A 19,025-nucleotide genomic window follows, 5' to 3' on the forward strand; every position below is an offset into this window, starting at 1 on the left:
GTGATTTTCCGGAAAGTTCTGTCACATTTACATTTCACACTAGTATATGATGATATTTGTTAATTTATCCTTCTAAACATTGAATTATTTTTTAATGTAATTTTAAAATATTTTCTCTCTCTTCTCAGTGTTAGTAGGGTAGCTTTATTCTAAGACCTTGGCCTAGTGTTTGTATAAATCAGAATGGGATTTATAGCAGCTTCTTTCCCAGGTCATTTCTTGTTAATTTAGTCAACAGATATTTATTGAGGACAAACTAGAAGCTGGGCACTCTGTGAGTCCTGGGATTTAGACGTGAAATCTCAGGGACCTGGCATTCTAGATGGAAGGAGAACTTTGGCCTTTAAGCAAGAAAAGGAGCTGGTTTTTCTGGATAGTGTATGTTTCATCCAACTGTATGTGGAGTTCAGATAAAGGTTTCTTAAGAGTTGAGAAGGGTGAGAACTCATCTGCTTCCCACCCTGTGTTTACTGGACACAGGTCAGCAGTTGAACTTTGTGTTCCTGACTTTTTAGCACTCCTGTGTCTCCTTGCAACTGACAAGGCCTTTTTTATAAGACATCTGCATCCACAAATTGGGTTAAAGATGTTTGAAAGTGAGTCTACACAGACCACGATTTAATCCTGAACAGATAGATTTTAGAATCCTTTTATGTGAGGATAGGGAGAACAGTGCCTGTTTAGGGACTTTCTGGTGGAAAGAAGCTTAAACTTGGCTTGATAACTTTGTCTCTTACTGCTCTTTCCAAAGTGCCCTCACTGGGATTCTCTGGCGGGCCAGTGGTTAGGGCTCTGTGCCTTCAAGGGTCTGGGTTTGATCCCTGACTGGGGAACTAAGATCCCACTAGCCGCATGGCATGGCCAAAAAAAGAGAAAAAGAGCAAAATGCATTGTCATGGATCTTTCATCTGTCAGCCTTAATTTTTACCCTTTGGCCCAAGGCCACCTTGTGGCTTGGGCAAATTATCTTGTCTTCTCTCAGGGGCACAGACTTGGGGTAAAGACACAGTCTCACCTGCCTTGCAAGTTATCGTGAAAGGTCCAGTGACATGCTCTGTGTACATCAGTCAGGGGGCGGCACACAGCGGGAGCCTGGAGAGTGAGGTGATGGCTGTCATCAGTGGACACACTGGAGGGCTTGGTAGGGCCGCCGCAGATGCCAAGATAACAAAGGTGATGTTGGGTCATCTTACTTAGTGATAATAAACACATTCATTTCCATTTATCTTTTTGTTAAAAACTTTTCTGTTTCCCCCTTATTGTAGTTTTTAAAAAAATTATTGAGGTATAATTTACATACAGTAACTGTATGCATTTGAAGTACAGTCTGACGAGATATATTTGGCAGATTTATACACCGTTGAAACTGCCATCACAGTCAAGATACAGAACATTTCTCTGAAAAGGTTCTTCAAGTTCATTTGCAGCCCATCCCTCCCTCCACTTTAGGCACCCTGGATCTTTTTGTCCCTACAGATTAGTTTATGTACCCCAGAATTTTGTATAAATGGAATCATACAATGTATTCTCTACTGTGTCTGGCCCTCCCTCAGCATGAAGTAATTGAGGTCATTGTGGGGATGTCTCTTTCCTCTTGGCTGCTGAGTGGTGTTCCCCTGTCTGTATTTATCCAGTCACCTGGCCTGGTCACGTGCACTGTTTGTGGTTTGAGGCCATTGTGAACAAAGCTGCCGTGAGCCGTCGTGAAAGGTCATTGTGTGGACGTGTTTCATTTCTGTTGGACTAATACCCATGGATGGAATGGCTGGGGTGTATGGTAGGGTTTTCCTTTTCTCCTAAAAAATGTTTTATTATATGTAAAATGGTATTATATGTAAGGAATGGTATTTACAAATAGTATGTAACTAGTTTAAAATATCTCAGAACAGCTTTTATTTAATGTAAGTATAATATGCAAATCAGTTAAAGTATGTTTTAATATGTTATTTTGCATCAATCAAAAAGTACTGGATTTTCCTAGCAAAAACAGCGACAATAAAACTTGAAGCAATCACACAGTAAATGAAAATATTTTTTTCCTGTTCTTGTACACAATTCTGTGCTTCCTTAAAATTGAAGAGAAGGCTTCACACAAAACTTTCTAAGTATAAATTCTTGGGGGTGGGCAAATGCACCTGAGAACACAGCAGAGTTGGAGTGGGGGCGGGGCAGCCCTCAGGGAGGGTCTCTGTATCTTGTGCGTGCTTTGCAGAGTTGCTCTGTGTATCTAGGTAAGCTGCTTCCTGGTGGCTCGTGGCTTTTGTCCATGGTGTTTGTGAGACAAACACAACGTGGACACACCTTTGATGGTCACTTTATTCCTTCCAGTGCAGCCAGAGGATGGGCGCCCTCTCAAGTCACCAGTCAGGCCTCTGCTGCCCACTGAATTCCTTGTGCCGCTGCCACTCAGAGTGAAAATCTTTTGAAAAGAGGGGAGTGGGAGTTAATATTTATTTTTAAAGGAATTATTCTGTAAAATCTTTTAAGAACAATTCCGTTGTTTAGGGGTTTTTGGCATTTGAACTACCAGTTTTCTACTTCGGAATTAAGGTATTAATTAAAGATTATTCTAAAGACTCAGTGAGTTATGTCCCCAGATGAGTTAGATGGTGGGAGTTAAACGTAATTTAACTTAGAGCTGGGAACTTGGTCCTTTCATAATTGCAACATGGTGAGCCGGCGATTTAGTCCGCTTAGTCCCTTATTATGTACCGTTTTCTGTCCTGAGTGTTAGTACTGCTTAATTGAGTGGTTGTGATGTGTAGGATTCCCTCGGGTCATTGTGTAAACCCCAAGTGAGGAACAAGGGGTGCCCGCAGCCCTCTGAGCCTTCGTTCGCAGCCTGTGGGGTGGGATGGGAGGCTCGGCCCCCATGTCCTCGTGCTCCTGGTGACTCATTACCCAGCTCCCTCAGGTTCATGCCTGGAGGCTTCCGGAAGGAGGAGTAAACTGTGGGGAGACTGGGTAACCCCTGCGTGCACTCTTTTTCTTGATGTATCCCTTGGATGTCTTGTTTCCCGACCAGGATCATATGTGACTTTTTTGGCAGGACTGTCTTTTACTAAACAAGAATTTTGTACTCTACAGAATATCCTTTGGTTTTGTGTTTAATTAGACACTTTACATTTTCAATATAGGATTCAGTCTGGGCCATCACTTTGTGAAAAGGTGTCTGTGACATTACCTCCTTTTCTTGGTCTGGTGTGCCTTTGCATCGTTATCAGCCAGCCATTGTCTTAACCACTAATAACATCATTTGTCCCAATAATCCCAAGCCAGTTAATGGTTGATATTCTCCTCCAGTTAGATACGTTTTAAAGGTAATTTCTATGGAAGTTGCTATGAAATGCAAATGATGAAGCTCTTTCCTTTCCAGGGAGGGAGAGCAAGCAATGAGTAACAGTCTCTTCTTTCCCTGCTATGTTCTGAACTGCTGGAAATAGGGAAAGGAAGGGGCAACTGGAGATCAAACCACCAGGCTTTGTGAAGAGGAGGTGTCCCCCTGATGCCAGGCATCGGGGAGCAGGTTGCAGACTTGTAAAGCAGGTCAGGTTTCTTTCTCTTTCTAACCCCTGATCGGATCTTTTGAACATTTGGGACCGCAGGCTTCCAGGACCTTCTGCCTTCCACTTCAGTGCTCAGGTGGTAAGCAGGGGCCCTGGATCCACGCTGCTTAGTGCCGTGTTTTTGGTATTTCTGTTGGTGATTTCTCTGTTTAAAATGGCCCCACACACAGTGCTGAAGTGCTGTCTGGTGTTTCCAAGTGCGAGAAGCTGTGATGCACCCACCGAGAACACACGTGTTCAGTGAGCCTCCCTCAGGTGTGAGTTCATTGTCAGTGAGGCGTCCTGAGACTTGCTCACATATTGGGCCATGAAGGAACTGGGGTTAGGGGCTCACAGGAACCTAGCCCTGTATTGCCCTGGGACCTGGGTTCAGTATTTGGCAGTTCAGGGTTAACAGTGACTTTTCTAGGAGCCTTTCTAGGATGCTTGAATTAGGAGGACTGACTGGATTGCTAGCCTTCTTTCTTCCCTCTAAGCTTCAGGCTTAGATGGCTCACTGCCTCATTTCTCTTCCCTCCCCACTGAGATGTCTGAAGGGGGCCTCGTGCTCGGTGTGGCACAGAGGAACCCCCAGATGTCCCCGTTCTAGGAAGCAGCATGTCTGCCCACATGGTGTGCAAACCACATGTTGAGAAATCAACCCCGATTCCGCCCTTTCTCTCACTTTGCACATTCAGTTTCTTAATGGTGCTGTCCATTCCACCTCCAAACATGGTCTAACCCCTGCTTGCTGCCACATGAGTGGAGACCCCGGCGCTGCTCCTGGGATGTGACTCCAGCTCCCTGTGTCGCCCTCACTGTGACCCTGTGTCCCGTGCTCTCCCCCTTACGGGCACTTGATCAGCTGTCCCTTCTCAGGTGGACCCAGAGGGAACAGGCTGAGAGAGATTTTGTGGTTTGAGCCGCTGACGTCACTCTGGGTGATGGTAGCTTCTGCAAACAGACCTGCCTGCAAACCTGGTAGGAATACTTTTGAGACTGGAAAGGAGGTTTGCTTTTTTATTTTTATAGGTAAAATAGACATCAGAACAGTGGTTTAAGAGCTTGAAGAAAATCTTGAAGAAATGCCCCTTCAAGAATAGATTATTAGAGTTTTCTTATTTGTTTTGTATTTCATTGAAACCACCTGTCTTCTAAAACAAGGAGATTAGATTTTAGACAAAACCATGGTTTCCGCTTAGTTTGTTTTTAGAATCAGTGACGGGCACAAAGAAGAAGTTCGGACTGGCTGTGTGTGTGGCACTGCCTTCCGCCTTCTCTGCCCTGCCCTGTGACGCAGGGTGAGCGTGGTCTGTCTCCTCCTGTTCCTCTCTCACGTGGTGGCTTCATCAGCAGGGCCCTGGCGCCTTTCCACGGGTTCACTTTGCACTCTGTCAGCTGAGTAAAAGGATGGGTGGAGTGCACCGATTTTATAACGTCCGTCTTGTGGTTTTACGGAGAAAAGGGGTGATGTATAATTAGTAAGTCAGAAAGGGAGGGAATGAAACAGGAAGAGAATTTGCAGCACTTGTGCATCAGAGTTGATGTAGAGGCAAGAAAGAGCGGGCAGGCAAGCTCTTGCATTCTCCAGCCCCACCTGTCCTTACTCTTGGAGCTGTCAGAGAGCTTTGCTTTCATTTTCACGTGAATTTCACACCATAGTGATACTTGTTTTCATATTTGTTGAAGGCTGGCCACTTTTTCTAAAAACTACTAATTGAATTTGGTTTAAAAAAGTGCACAGTATACCCAATGAATTAATTTGATCATTCTCCCTGACCTTGTTCATATTCCCCTAAGTAGTAAAAGTATCAGAAAGATCATTTCTGGAAATATCAATTGAATTTATCTTCAATGGCTAGTGCTTTTCATGTATTACAGTTAAAGAATGAACTTGCCTGATAGCTTAGTCACCGTTGTCCCCTACAAAACCTTCCGCTTGTTTGATCCATGAATGTTTTCCTTTTGATCCAGGACAGCGTTGAACCCATCCATTCATCATCCAGTGGGTGATGAGTATCGCATTAAGCTGATGGAACCCTGACATGATTGCTCTGTGATTACCTGAGACTGTAGGATGCTGGTTCAGCAGATGCTTTTCATCTTTGAGAAGGGGAATCTCAGTTCACAGAGTCATAAAATGTTTAGAGGAGAAGTGAAAAGTGAAAGTGAAGTCGCTCAGTCGTGTCCGACTCTCTGACCCCATGGACTGTAGCCTACCATGGGATTTTCCAGGCAAGAGTACTGGAGTGGGTTGCCATTTCCTTCTCCAGGGGATCTTCCCGACCCAGGGATCGAACCCGGGGCTCCTGCATTGCGGACGCTTTACCGTCTGAGCCACACCTACCATAAATCTGAGTCAACAGCTTCAGCTTGTTTCCTGTGTATGTGGTGTAGCAGGTGGCAGTGAGAGGGTCATGGGACTCAGCGCTGGACTTTGAAGAATTGGTCTTGTAAATTTCGAATACAAACATTTACCATCTTGAAAAAAAGGAAACTGTGTTACAGAACTAAGAACAATAAAATGGAAAGCAGCAGCTCCCTGTACCACCTTGAGATCCTCCTCCTAGGGGGCAGCCACTTTGAATTTTTTAAGCTGTTTAACAATATTCTCTTCTTGCTTCTTGATGGCCAGTTGCAGACCTGCTCTGCAGACTTTCTGTTGGGCACGACATTGCCAAGCCACGTAGTATTCTGCAATCATTCTATCTTCCTGGTACCACTCTGTTTTCCCTGGAGCTATTAATTGCCTCAGCTTTTCCCTTTGCCCAGCTGTCTTTGAAATTATCAGTTGTTTTCTAAAGTACGGCAGCTGCGCTTAGCTTGTCTGTGGTGTTCTGTCTGCTTAGGGGCCTCAGTCAGTTGTGCCCCCCTGGCCTGTGCCTGTCGTTTTTCTGCTCGGATCTAGATCAGTTGCTCCTGGGTCTGCTGCCTGGCCTTTGACTCCATTTCCCCCAGAGTCGTTTGGGATTACCTCTCTGTCAAATCACCTTTTCCTTGGTCTGTGTCTTTCCTGTGTTTGATTTACCTTAAGTACATTCTCTAGAAGTTTCCTTCGAAAGGGTATGTGGGAGGTCTGTGTTCTGAGTCCACATGTTAGAAAATGGCTTGGTCTGTCCTTAACACTTTCTGGACTTGGTATAAAATTCTTCTAGTGAAATTTTCTTCTGATTTTGAAGACTTTTACTTTACTCTTTTTTTTTTTTTTGGCCTATCATTCTGCCTGTAAGATTTATCCATGTTGTTTCACGTAGTTATATTCACTTTTACAAACATGACGTTTTATCTTTTGGATATACCACTATTAAAAAAAATCTGCTCCACTCTCACTGGATATTTAGGTGGTTTCCATTGGGGGTTATTGCTGCAAGTGGCGCTGTGACCATTCACGTTCGTATTTCCTGGCATTCATGGAATGGTGGATTCCCAGCAGCATTTATAGGAAACTCAGTCTGTGATTTTTTTTTCCCAGCTCTGTCATATGTCAAATGTTTATATCTACAAGAGTTTCTGGGCTCTTATTCTGTTCTGATGGTCTGTCCCATGCCAGAACCACCCATCTTGTAACCCCCAAAACAGAAGTAAAAAGCTCCCGGGATTGTGCTTCGCAGTGACAAGTCTGTGGATCCTGGAGGTCCTCTGGGAAAAGTGGCTGCTGAGAGTGCTGCATCCATCCTGAGTGTGCTTTCTCTCTCCAGGGATTTAGGTCCTCTTTCACGTTTTTCAACACAATTTTATAATTTTTTCCATTAAACTCTTACACATTGTTGAACTGATTTATCACCAAGTGTTGAATTTGTGGGCTTTCCTGGTGGCTCACGGTAAAGGACCCATCTGCCAATGCCGGGGACGTGGGTTCAATCCCTGGGTCAGGAGGATCCCCTGGAGAAGGAAATGGCAACCCACTCCAGTATTCTTGCCTGGGAAATCCCACGGACAGAGGAGCCTGGCTGGCTACAGTCCAGGGGGTCGCAAAAGAGTTGGACAGGACTTAGCGACTAAACAATTCAATATGTGCTTTTATATGCTGACTTCGTAACTAGCAGTCTTGTCAACCTCTGTGAACGATTCTAACAGTTTAGGTTTTTTGTTTTTTTTTTAACCTTTTCTATGTGGATAGTCAATCCACTAGTGAGATAATCATTTCCTTTTTTTTTTTTAATTCCCCTTCTTCACAATCTTTCTGCCCTTTTCCTTGCCCCTTTTCATTGGCTGAAGCATTTGGGCCCATTTCTGCTGGGGCTTCCTGCCTGAGATTGAGCTAGAAAGCCCTCCAGCACAGTGCCGGTGCGGTTGCTGAGTATGGACCCCCTTCATCTCTTCCCCATCTTAAGGGAGAAGTTTCCAGCATTTCCCCACAAACTATAACGTTTGCTGTGAGTTGTGAATACCTTTTATCATGTTGAAAAAACAATTCGTCCTGTTTCTAGTTTGCCAAAAGATTTTTTTCAGTCATGGACGGCTGTTCAGTTCTTCTAGTACTTTCCTTGTAGGTACATGTGTGATATTGTTGTGACAGTATATTATACAACTAAGTCGTGAACTAGTCTAGCCCTGCCTTGTTTCACGTGATAACCACTATTGAGTTCTTGAAGTATGTTCTAAGTGTAAAACAAATCCAGGATTTTGAAACCTTAGTACAAAAAAAAAAAAAGCAGAATATTTATTATATTGATTATATGTGGAAATGATAATGTTTTAGATATATTGGGTTAAGTAAAACTTATTATTAAGGTTATTTTTTACCATTTATTTTTTAGTTGTTTACTGTGTAAGTAAGTAAGTGTAAATGAAAGTTGCTCAGTTGTGTCTGACTCTTTGCGACCCCATGGACTATAGAGTCTGTGGAATTCTCTAGGCCAGAATACTGGAGTAAGTAGCTGTTCCCTTCTCCAGGGGATCTTCTCAACCCAGGGATCGAACCCAGGTCTCCCACATTGCAGGCAGATTCTTTACCAGCTGAGCTACCAGGGAAGCCCCTGTTTACTGTGGCTGCTAGAAAATTTTATTTATTTTTTTATTTTTTTAAAATTTTTTTAGTTTTTTATTTTTTTAAATTTTAAAATCTTTAATTCTTACATTTTAAAATGCATATTTGCTTCATATGTTTTTTGAACAGCACTGGCTAGACACGCTGATGTTTGCATCCAAATGTAGTTTATAGTAAAGAATCTGCCTGCAATTCAGGAGACCTGGGTTCGATTCCTGGGTTGGGAAGATCCCCTGGAGAAGGAAATGGCAACCCACTCCAGTACTCTTGCCTGGAAAATCCCATGGGCAGAGGAGCCTGGCGGGCTACAGTCCATGGGGCCCCAAAGAGTCAGACAGGACTGAGCGACTGACACACTAACACAAGGTGTGTAAGTGTTTACTAGGTGTCCTCATTATTGTAAGCACTATTACAGTAACCCAGTGAAGTGGGGAATTTTTTCCATGTCTTGGATGAGAAAACTAAAAGTCAAGGAGAGAGTAACAAAGTAGCTAGTGGGCAGCAGAGCCAGGACTGTAACCCAAGCGGCTGACTCCTGTGCCTGCACTGTCGGTCACTCCCTTTTAGGGGTCATATGACGTTTTAGATCGCTGGGGAAAGGATGTGCTTTTCAGTGAACGGTGATGACAATTGATTACCCAGAAAATACTTAGATTCCCTTTGTCATTCTACACTTGAAAAATCAAAACAGAAGAACTCCAGATGGATTAGGCCAAAGTGTCGCTTATTTATGCATATACACTTTGACCTGTAACCCATCTGGAGTTCTTTGTTTTATTTTTTTAAGTATAAAATGACAAATACAAATACATGAATATATACATAATGCACATATATGTAATGAATATTACATATATTCATTAGAATATTTTTCTAATTTTATTGAGAAAGGAACACTACTTCCTAAGCAGGTCACAGAAACTTAGAATCTGTCATAAAAAAGCAATCAACAGACATGACATCGTATGAACAAACTTAGTATATATAAATGTATTATTTATATTCTTTTTTGTGTGACCAAAGCTTTCATAAAAAAGTAAAACAGGCAGTATAGTTGGAGAAAATATTTGCAGCACTTACAAGCAAAGATTGCTATCCAAAATATATGGAGAGCACGTGCAAACCGGGAAAAAGACAAACAGCAGTAGAAAAATAGGACAAAGGATATAAACAGTTCAGAGAAGAAACACAGACAGCCAATAATCCTGATAGACAGGGAAATGTAAACTACAACAACTAGCAGATTACCAGACTGTTAAAGAGCGTTGGTGAGATTGTGGACAAGCGGACGCTCTCGTAGTGTTCGGTGGGGGGCATTTTGTGCCAGATTTCAGAAGGCAGTTTGGTAATGTCTGTCCCAGTTTAAAATGTTTATAGAGTACATCCTATGCCCAGAGCTTGGTTTCTAAATACCATTCTCCATTAAAAGGGACCTGCGATCCTTGGGGAGATGGCTGATTCTGGGGCTGGGTAGGGAAAAATACAATGTGAGCCTGCCTGGAAGGTCTTGTGATGGCAGGAAGTGAAGAAGTGCTCAGAGAATGATGGGGACAAGTTGGAAGACACAGGAGCCAACTTGAAGAAGCGCCTGGCTGCTGACCTCAAAATTAGGGATAATTTTGAGATAAAAGTGATGATAAAAGATGGCGAGGAACAGATACCCACATCCTCCCAGAGCATCTCCCAACAAGATTCTTAGGAATCACAGAGGGACAGACAGCCACAAAAACAGAAACCTGGTTGACTCACCTCTACCGGATGTTGAAGGTTTGCATCACTAGTGAAAGGCTGATCAACATCATGGTCCCTGATGTCCTGCATCAAGAACGCAGCCTCATTTTCTGTGTTGTGGTTTAGTCGCTTAGTCATGTCCAGCTCTTTTGCGACTCCATGGACTGTAGCCCACCAGGCTCCTCTGTCTGTGGGATTTCCCAGGCGAGAATACTGGAATGGGTTGCCATTTCCTTCTCCACATTTTCCGTGTAATTCTTGCCAAAAATACACAACCTCAGTTGCATCAGAAGAAAACTGCGGGTGAATGCAGATTGGGGAACATTCTTCAAAGCAACCGAGCACTGCTCTGTGAAATGAAAAGGTTGCAACCCTGAGGCTGGGGGCCGTCACGACCAGATGAATTGCAGCGGGGCATCCTGGGTTGGATCCTGGATGGAAGAAAAGAACCTTACTGAGAAAACCGAGGCGGTTCCAGTAGGGTTATCAGGTTGCCTGTTAGTATTGTGTTGATGAGATGGTAACCTGAGGGGAAGCTGGATAGAGGACACGTGGTAAGTCCATGTTTATGCAGTTTTTCTGCAGATCTAAAATGTTTCAAAATAAAAAAGCTGCCCATACTTGTCGACTCTGGAATTCAGTTTCTGAATCTCTTCTGCAGGTTCAGAAAAATAGATAAAAAACAATGTTGATTTCACATAGCTTGTGATGGCAGAGTATTGGAAACAGAGATTCACCAGTACAAAATCAAAGTATAGCATTAATGCAAATTTTACTGTGGGATGTACCAATTTAAAAGCTTGAGGTAGATTTATATGCCCTGACATAGGAAAATCTCTGTGGAAAAAAAAAAAACTTGCAGAAAAACATATATTAAATTTAACTTTGTGATATAGGCAGTAAAAAAAAAAAAGTACTTTTATTTTTGTATTTTACATGTTCTGCATCTTCCTCCCCACCCCCTTCTGTAATTTAAACACTGGGAGACAGTAAGTATGGTATTTTCTGTCTTCACTGAGATCATCCTCTTGTATGTTAGGAAAACTCAGAATGGTTATTTGATATTTATGCTGTATTTTATAAGCGGTTCTTTGATAAAAATACAAAGACCTAAACTCAGCCCTCAGGAAAAGTTTCTTGTTGGTTTATATTTGTGTTTCTTAAACTAACCTCAGTGGAGAGGGGCTGTCTTTTAGGCAGTCTCAGAGTTCAGGGAATTCACAGTTGATGACTTCTTCGCTGGGGGTGTCTGGTCCCTGTGCCCTGAGCGTGTGTCCGGCGGACTGAGGGAGCACTTTGCCCTGGGAGGGCCCCCTGGGCTTGGTGTTGGCACCATGGTTACGTGGCTCCTCAGCTCTCCCGTGTCTTCAGTGTCCTTCATCGTGGAAGGGGAATGGTGGTGGTTGGGGTGCTGCCTGGCCTCCTGCAGGTTGTTTTGATGCCCAAGAAATTCTGTTTTTCTGTGAATGTATCTCTGTGTCTCTTTGGAAGCTGATGCAGCTTTGGAAGGTTACCTGCTTGGTTATGGTGCAGCAGCACGTTTCCCTTCAGTCAGAGTGACAGGCCTCAGGCTGTCCAGCAGCACCACGAACCTGGTTCATGCTTGGAATTCTGCATTGTTTTAGCTTTGAATCTGCATTTCTCAGGCCTCTTTTTCCTGCTCACCTCTTTCCAGGTAGGTTTCCTGGCTAGGAAGAGAGTGTGCAGCCCCACCAATACAAATGTCATTCTGTGACTTTGGGTATAAAATCATTTTCAAGAAGAGTAAGGTAATTGGACTGAGGGTTTGTTCAGTGGAGGGAAGTTAAGTTTGGGGCTCGTAGTCTTGGAAGGATGAATGATCACTATGTGAATGACATAAATGCAGGTAGGTCTCTGAGGGTGGAGGGGCTCTGTTGCGGTGACACCAGACATGGGGGGAGACAGGCAGGACCACGTCTTGAAGGACCTTTTGTGCTGGGCGGTTCTATATCTAAAATGCCCTTTCTCTCCCAGACAGTGCCCACTCACCCATAAAGGTCACCTCTACTTTTGTCTTCAAGATTGTGACCCCAAGGCAGTATTTGAATCACCTGATCTCCTCCTAAATGCCAGATATTGCCACTAAGATTGTGGATTTTCTCAAAAGTCACTCTTCTTTTTTGGACTGCTCATGGCCCCATTCTTCCTGCTGCCCCCAGGGACTGATTTTTGGTGTTCTTTCTCCAAGAGCTTGGAGCCCCTGACCCTCACATCCTAGTCCTGAGCAGCCCAGGTGGTGGTTTCAGGTGACCTCTGCCACCACCCAGGGCTAGCGTGGCACTCAGCACAGTTCAAACTGAACCACACAGTAGAGACCCAAGTCTTTTTTGAGGGAATGCGGAGTACTCAGCCTTGAATGCTCCTTGGAAGGACTGATGGTGAAGCTGAAGCTCCAGTACTTTGGCCACCTAATGTGAACAAGCTGACTCACTGGCAGAGACCTTGATGCCGGGAAAGATTGAAGGCGAAAGGTGAAGAGGGGGGCAGAGGATGAATGGTTGGATAGCATCACTGACTCAGTGGACGTGAACTTGGGCAAACTCTGGGAAATATTGAGGGACAGGGAGGAGGCCTGGCACGCTGAGTCCATGGGGTTGCAAGGAGTCAGACACAACTTAGTGACTGAACAACAGCAACTTAGCACTTACATTTTTCAAATAACGAGCACCAGCTTTGTGAGCACCAGCTAGAACATGGGGGCAGACCCTCAGGTTACCAGGGGATGAGACTTCTCCTAAGGACACAGGAAGTGGGAGGTTCAGCCACCACAGTGGCTCTGGGTCCCCGAGCTCAGGTCTGTTCATGGGGAGACAGCCTTGGGCATCTAGTCACGCACACAGTGCCTGGTCAATTTCATTAGTCCCTGTGGTGGGGACAGGAAGCAGGAGGCTCACTGCAGAATGCACCTCACACACTGTGGAATTTTGGACCCGAAAAGCCTGTGTCCAGTGTTTTTGTTTTGGCTTGGGGGAGTCACAGAGGTTCAGATTTCACCTCTGTGATGCCTTTTCTGACCACCACGGTTAGTACTTTTGGGGGGGGCTATGTTGGGCCCGTGTTGCTGCGCGCGCTTTTGTCTGGTTGCAGCGAGTGGGGTGCTGCTCCTTGTTGCAGTGCGAGGGTGGCTTCTTGCAGGGGCTTCTCGTGTTGCAGGGCACAGCTTCTATGGTGCCTGGGCTTCAGTAGCTGCAGTGCCTGGGCTCAGCAGTAGCAGTTCCCGGGCTCTAGAGCCCAGGCTTCGTAATTGTGGCAGATGGGCTTAGTTGCGCCGCAGCATGTGGGATCTTCCCAAATCAGGGATGGAACCCGTGTCCCCTGCATTGGCAGGTGGATTCTTTACCACTGAGCCACCAGGGAAGCCCCGTGTTTAGTACTTTAATAATTACTGCACTCTACGCACACACTCCTGGATCCTTCTTTCCCCCATAGCACCTGCTACTTTCCAGCGTGCTAGTTAATTTATTATTTATTGTGAATATTGTTTATTGTCTGTGTCTGCCTGTATAACGTAAATTCCCATTGGCCATCACCTATTCCCATAAATTAATCACAGTGGCAAGCCAATTTTCATAACAAAAGCCTTTCAGGAAATGAGAACAGTGGAATATCACCAGAGCACGCCCTACATACTAGGTAGAACATGACTTTCTTCTGTATACATTCAAAAGGTAATGTATTTGCAAAAAGGGCTAATTGTAAACCTTTTAACAATCTTATCATAACCAGCAGAGGGCAGCACAGTTTGAATTTATCACATCTAGTAATTTTGACTTTATTTTAAAGGACATTTAAAACTAACAACTGCTTTCAGATGTAGTTCAATGTTTATCTCAACAACAAGTTTAATTTTTTTTTTTTTTTTTTTTTGCTGCACCGTGAGGCATGTGGGATCTTAGTTCCCCAACCAGAGGTCAAACCCATCCCTTGTGCAGTAGAAGCACGCAGACCCCTAACCACTGGACCGCCAGGGAATTCCTCAGCATCAAATATAGTATTCTGCTTTCCCATTTGTGAGCCATGCTACTGCTTTTCTGTCTTTGTGGAGGAAGACGTTTCTGTTTAACATCACGAATAGGTCAAGCCCATGTTTTCTGAAGCACACAGGACCGCGTTTCTGAGTGTGATGGTGACGACGGGTTTGAGTCCTGTGGGGCGTCATTCCATCACCACTGGGGGGTGCTAATCACTTAGCTGAGCTTCTCTCAGGGACGAGGCTGCCCTCACCCGCTCCTGGAGGACTGGATCCAGGTGCAGATCCCCCAGCACGCGGTCCTCACTGAGCACCTGGTGATGTGTCGACCCCCTTCTCAAGGGAAACCGATAGAAACTCAAAACCACATGGGTTCCCCCCGCCCCCCCCCGTGCCGAGTTTATGGCGTTCTATGGCATTTTTCTTCACATGCAAATTAAGATCAGACTCTGAAGAATTACACCTTTCTCTTTTTTTTCTTGCAAAAGTTAATGACTTCTTGGAAAAAATTGAAATTCAGATTGTGTAAGTAAGACAAAGGGAAGGACATGGTTTAGGGCTTTTGAAAAACATCTAATTGATTTTTACTGTTGATGATAAAACTGCTAAAAATTCGGCCTTACAAAGTGTGGGCAGGTAACAGTGGTGAGGTGCAAGTTCAGTGAGCACCCAGGAGCTTTTTATTTGCGCTCTCTGTGACACATGCCTAGTAAATCCTTTGCTCTCAAGCCTTTTTGTTTTTGTACTTTGCTGATTTGGTGCTGTTCACGTGTATGAGAAACAGTACAAATCCATATTGTTCAGGTAACCCAAGAAGTAGAAAGACAGTGAAGTCGCCCAGTTGTGTCCAACTCTTTGCGACCCCATGGACTGTTTAGCCTGCCAGGCTCCTTCATCCGTGGGATTTTCTAGGCAAGAATACTGGAGTGGGTTGTCATTTCCTTCTCCAGGGGATCTTCCCGACGCAGGGATCAAACCCAGGTCTCCTGCACTGTGGGTGGACGCTTCACTGTCTGAGCCACCAGGGAAGCCCAAGAAGCAGAGTGACTTTCAAAAGAGCCTTGCAGTGTTTCTAGGCAGCTGTGGGCTTCTCTCTGTAGAAGGCTGAAGTCTTTGTCACTTTCCACGTCACCTTACAGTTCCACTTCTGTGGGTGTTTGGACGCTTGCATGATTATGTTCTCTAAGCCCTTCCTATTGGCAGCTTATCAGGAAAGATCTAAGCTGCAAAGAAAGAGGTCATCATGAAACAAAATGACATATCTTCAAATCTCAGAAATTCCTCGGAGATTGGAGATATGGAATGACGCTAGAAACCGGAGGGTGGGTCTGAAGTCATGACAGGCAGTTAAGACACCCAGTTCTTTTCCGTCTCCTGCAGCAAGGCGATTTCTCTTTCCCTTCAGTAAAACATGGAGATCAGGCTGTAAGGGGACCTAGTGGAAGTCTGTGTACTTAGGAGCTCCTTTCCCTTTTTCTGTCTCTGCTTACCTGCCCAGTTGCTGCTGGCCAGCTTTATTGGAGATCGTGTCTTTAGATCACTGCTCAAGACAAGAACCTACAGAGCCCTACATGTGGGGTCTGTACATGTTAATTGCTTTATTATTTTACAAAGACACTCACCACTCAACAGGCCATAGCTACTACACAGAGTTTTTAATCAGATTGTCAGTGCCTCTCTCTTAAATATGAAGAAATAGCTTCTGTTTACTAGACATTTAAGGAAAATCCCTGAACATGAATAGAACAAAGTAAACAGAAGAAAAGAAATTAGAGGAAACAGGTCATGGAAGATATAGAAGAAAACTTTAAGACTGTATACTTAAGAGTCTCAGAAATTATATTAATGAAATAAGAATAGGATGCTATCAAAAAGATACATTCAGAGATTAAGAGTGAGATTAAAAATTAAAGAAATAGGCTTCCCAGATGGCTCAGTGGTAAAGAATCTGCCTGCAATGCAGGAGACGCAGATTCAGTCCCTGGGTCCAGAAGATCCCCTGGAGAAGGAAATGGTAACCCGCTCCAGTATTTTTGCCTGGAGAATCCCATGGACAGTGAAGCCTGGCAGGCTATAGTCCAGAGAGTGGCAAAGAGTCTAACATGACTTTGCGACCAAACAACAAATACCAGAAATAGAACATTCAAATAGAAAGATTGGAAGATAAAGCAGAGAATTGTCTTAGCTCAGGTTGTTGTAACAAAGTAGCACAGGATGGGTGGCTTAAAGAACAGATGTTTGTTTCTCACAGTTGTAGAGGCTAAAAGTCTACGATTTCAGTGCTGGCTGGATTGGGTTCTTGGTCAGGGCCTCCTTCCTAGTTTATAGCGAGCTATACTCCTGCCGTGTCCTCACAAGGCAGAGAGAGCTAGCTAACTCTCGGGCCTCTTCGTATAAGGGCACTAATCCCATTCAGGTCACTCCACCCTCATGGCCTGATCACCTCCCAGAGGCTCCATTTCCAAATACCATCACCTTGTGCATGAGGGGACACAAACATTTGGTCCATTGAAAGATTATTTCCTAGAAAGCAGCTCAAAAAGAAGAGGAAAAGTAGGAGTGAATAGGTAAGAATAATTAAAGGATCCACAAGACAGGTCCAGTTGCTAATAAAAATGTCCAGAAACAAGAACTGGGGGGAAAAAAGGACAGAAATTTAATTATCAGAGTCTAAGATTTCAGGCGTATGTTCTACCCGATGGCTAACATAACATGAAATTCCCTAACACTCTGCATAGAGAGAAGTTCCTGAAAGCTTCTTGAGAGGGGAAAGAGATAACAAAAGTTTGGGCATCAGAATGGCACCACTGCCACCAGCAGCACCAGAAGAGGGAACAGCGAGAGGGGTGCCTCCACGGTGCGGAGGGAATAAAGCTTCACTCAGAGTGCCACACCCAGCAAAGCGTCAGGTGTAAGAGAAGAGACACGCAAAATTCGCAGCCCCGGTGATGAAAGCCGGCTGCTTCACAGCCCCTCTCTGTTGTGAGAGGATGTGCTCCACCAAAATGAGGGTTTAATTCCAAGAAAGAAAAAGACAACATTGTATCAGAGACTCAGGAGCAGTGATGGGAAGCAGCAGAGGGAGTGCACAGGGTGGTCTCCAGAACTTGGGCCTCAGAACCACAAGACTAGGCTGAGCGGAAGTGTGGAGGTTTCTGGAGGCTGCCTCAGAAGACAGACCGCTGCACAGGTTTGACCATATTGACGGCTTCATAGCATGGTAGAGAGTTTGGCAGTGAGCAGAGAGAAACAAAAAGGACACTTAATGCCGTCATGTGGTTATTTTAATCACAGTACATTAAGTAGCTAGGTTTTGAGCAGTATTTATGGGAATGCTAAATACTGATTTTACCAAAAATGTTTGCATAGTTATACCAAGGGGGTGTGTGCGTGTGTGCAAGGGGTGTGTGTGCGCAAGGGGTGTATGTGCGTGTGTGCAAGGGGGTGTGCATGTGCAAGGGGTGTGTGTGTGCAAGAGTGTGTGCATGTGCAAGGGGTGTGTGTGCACGCACGTGGCTGAGGTGTGGCCGCAGAAGCCGAGATTTCATCTTCCGTGGCAGGCAGTTGATGTCTAGAGTTGAAAACTCGAGAACAAGTGGTGTAACTAGTTATTTCGCAAAAGGGAGGTGATGAGCAAAAGTAGCTGAGAGACCTACATCTGTGGAGCGTGATTTTAGGTGTGGGGGGAGGAAGGGTAGGAAACTGGTTTTCTGTTTTAAACCGTAGATACTACTTGCTTCCCTGGTGGCTCAGATGGTAAAACGTCTGTCTGCAGTGCAGGAGACCAGGGTTCAATCCCTGGGTTGGGAAGATCCCCTGGAGAAGGAAATGGCAACCCACTCCAGTACTCTTGCCTGGAAAATTGCATGGAGTGAGGAGCCTGGTAGGCTACAGTCCATGGGGTCACAAAGAGTCGGACACGACTGAGCGACTTCACTTCACTTCACTACTTGCTTTATGTGATGTGTGTGTCTTTTGCTTAGAGAACAAACCAGGCATGGTGGTGAAAGACGAGCCCAGAGAGGCACAGGGTCCCAGGAGGAGGGTCTTGACATCGTGGTGATTATGGGGCTGAGGACGTCAGGGCTGGCTTCCTGGCCTTGGGGGCTGTGTGGTCCGTTTGGTCAGTGAGGGTTTGTGCTCTCCCAGCTCCACTCTACGCTCTCCCCAGCCCTCGGGCCCTTTAGATTGTCCAGGAGGCTGGTGGGCTGGGGGACATTCCCCACCAGCCAGCTGGGGTCAGGGGTCCCCTCCACTCCACAGTCCGGCAGGCCTGGCCTGGTCAGGGCCGCCCCCTTGCACTGGCCCTGGGGCTGCTTCTCTCCCTGTGGTTTCCCCAGACCCTGCCTTCACTTTTCTAGACGGCCCTCTCTTCTGTCCACACTCCCACTCTGAGTGTGTGTCTGTCTCCTTGGGATTGCGACTGATGTGGGTGTTAGGCTGAGGAAAAGACTTTCCCCAGAACATTATGGGAATATTCAGGGAAGCTTTCTTTCAGGTTACATCCTGATAAACACATCATAAGTTGAAAATGTCATAGGTCAGCATGTATGTAATATACCCAAACTGAACAGCACAGCTTAGCACAGCCGACCTTAGTGTGCTCAGAACAGGCCAGATCACCTGACACACAGCCTGTGTCGACTGTCTGCTGGAACGACTGAGCGCTGTACTGACACAGTGAGAGGAAACAACAGTTTTCTGCGTCCAGGGTGGCTGTAAGAGTGTCGGTGGTTCCCCTTCACGACAGTGTGCTGACCGGGGGCTG

At 45.1% G+C, this 19,025-nt stretch overlaps 1 protein-coding gene across 2 annotated transcripts in view; it reads left to right on the top strand.

Annotated features, from left to right (window-relative positions):
- CYTH1 (cytohesin 1) overlaps nt 1-19,025 on the top strand; it is a 76,086-nt gene that overhangs the window by 15,890 nt on the left and 41,171 nt on the right. The window lies entirely within an intron of this gene.

The sequence above is a fragment of the Ovis canadensis genome, chromosome 11 (assembly GCF_042477335.2).
Source record: "Ovis canadensis isolate MfBH-ARS-UI-01 breed Bighorn chromosome 11, ARS-UI_OviCan_v2, whole genome shotgun sequence".
NCBI lineage: Eukaryota > Metazoa > Chordata > Mammalia > Artiodactyla > Bovidae > Ovis > Ovis canadensis.